We start from the raw sequence: 1,804 nt of genomic DNA on the forward strand, positions 1-1,804 counted from the left end.
TTTATCAAAATAGGTTGTAGTGTTTAGTTTTATTTGTTTCTTTTGATTTGAAATATTTTCCTGTTCTTGTTGCTGACCTTTGAATATCTCATTTCAGTCATTGTATTAACTTTTATTATTTTGCACAAATTTAATGAAGTGATACAGGTTGTCTCTTACATAGATCAGCCACTTTTTAGAACTTTGCATCAGCTTTGGTTTTTTTTTGTTTTGGAAAAGAAAAAGTGAAAGCTGGTGTAAAATTAATCTTAATGTGAACTAGTCGTCTGTCTGTTCAAAGCCGGTAACGGTGCTATTTAAATAAATAGCATTGTAAAAAGTGTTGCTGTTATCTTCTATGTAAGAGACAACCTATATTTTGTACTCAGCCACGGACTCAGAATGTCAGTTTTCGACAAAACAGCATTAAAGAAGCAAATTTGTATAAAAATGCGATTGCAGTAAGGTAGCGCCTATATTTTCTCAAGGTTTGGAAAGAAATATTAGTGTGACGATAACTGTGCTAGAAAATGTAGGTACATATCGTTTCGGGACCGAAGTAAGATACTGCGTTATATTAGACCCTAAAATTTGAGGCTTGAAGGAAACCAAGAGCTTCTTCATGGCATTTGCTATGAGCCCCGAAATGCCTTAATCCAACTCTGCGGTACGCTTAGTTCTGCACAGCGGGTGACAAACAGCAGGGTCCGGTTTGGAAGCAGCATTTTCATGAGATGCTCTCTTCGTCATTCGAGTATAATCCATACTTGTTTCGAGGCATGGCGAGATGCTTACCGTTAGTACATGTATTGTCAAGGCTGTGGTTATAGAGCATGTCTTTTAAAGGCTTCATGAGCATTTTTCTATGTTGGTTAATGTACGGTAGATCCCTTCTCAATTCGGTATTGGTGAGCCCAAGGTTGTATTATTGAAATGTTTTTGGTAATTATCTCACGACTCCAGGAGCGTTATTATTGCATTCTCACAACCTTCATTGTTGCTCTCAAAACGTATATAAAATTCTCGTACGGTATTTTCCTGTAACTAACTCCTTCCACAAATGCATGCTTTGAGGCTTTGGAAAGCTGTTTCCTATCAGGTGAAATGCAATAAGAATATTTAGACGAAATCTCATGGCAATTACTTAAGACATTTGCGTTAGTTCATAGACTTCGAGAGGTAGCGTGGCCGAGCGGTCTAAGGCGCTGGTTTTAGGCACCAGTCCGAAAGGGCGTGGGTTCGAATCCCACCGCTGCCAAAAGTTTTTACTTATTACCAAATTCATCACTGCAGTAAACAGACTTTATCAGGACGAAAATTATCACTCTAGTTAATTTTGACAGAATAACTAATTACACTACATTCGTTTCGTTCCCCTGTATAAACCTGAACAATAATCGTATCAAATTAAAGGTAACCCATACGGGGTGTTGACAAAAACGTTTTATGTTGAATAACTACACGTTAGTATCGAAAATTATTTTGATTATTATATTTACCGTCTGGAAGTTCATGGTAATTGCTAAATACATAGTATTTCGAACTTCCCATCGTCTACCTGTATACGGGCTACTGCAATCGTTTTCGACTTGATCTTTTTCTCTAACTTTTCTTAATCACCCAAAACTTTTATTCTTGTGACTGACCTATAACAGCTCATGTTCTAGATCTGGTTATGTCGTGTATACATATCCTGTAAACTGACTCGTTCCATATTATTTCAATAAAAGAAACTTCAAAGGATCTGCTTAACATTTAACTAATTGTCATTATTTTTCCAAAATACACACACACACACACACACACACACACACACACACACACA

General features: G+C 36.7%; 1 non-coding gene across 1 annotated transcript; it reads left to right on the top strand.

The window, feature by feature from the left end:
* The first annotated feature begins 1,157 nt into the window (after window positions 1-1,157).
* Trnal-uag (transfer RNA leucine (anticodon UAG)) lies at window positions 1,158-1,237 on the top strand. Its single transcript has one exon. It is a non-coding gene; the product is annotated as a tRNA-Leu (tRNA).
* The last annotated feature ends 567 nt before the right edge of the window (window positions 1,238-1,804 follow it).

The sequence above is a fragment of the Schistocerca gregaria genome, chromosome 5 (genome assembly GCF_023897955.1).
Source record: "Schistocerca gregaria isolate iqSchGreg1 chromosome 5, iqSchGreg1.2, whole genome shotgun sequence".
Classification (NCBI taxonomy): domain Eukaryota; kingdom Metazoa; phylum Arthropoda; class Insecta; order Orthoptera; family Acrididae; genus Schistocerca; species Schistocerca gregaria.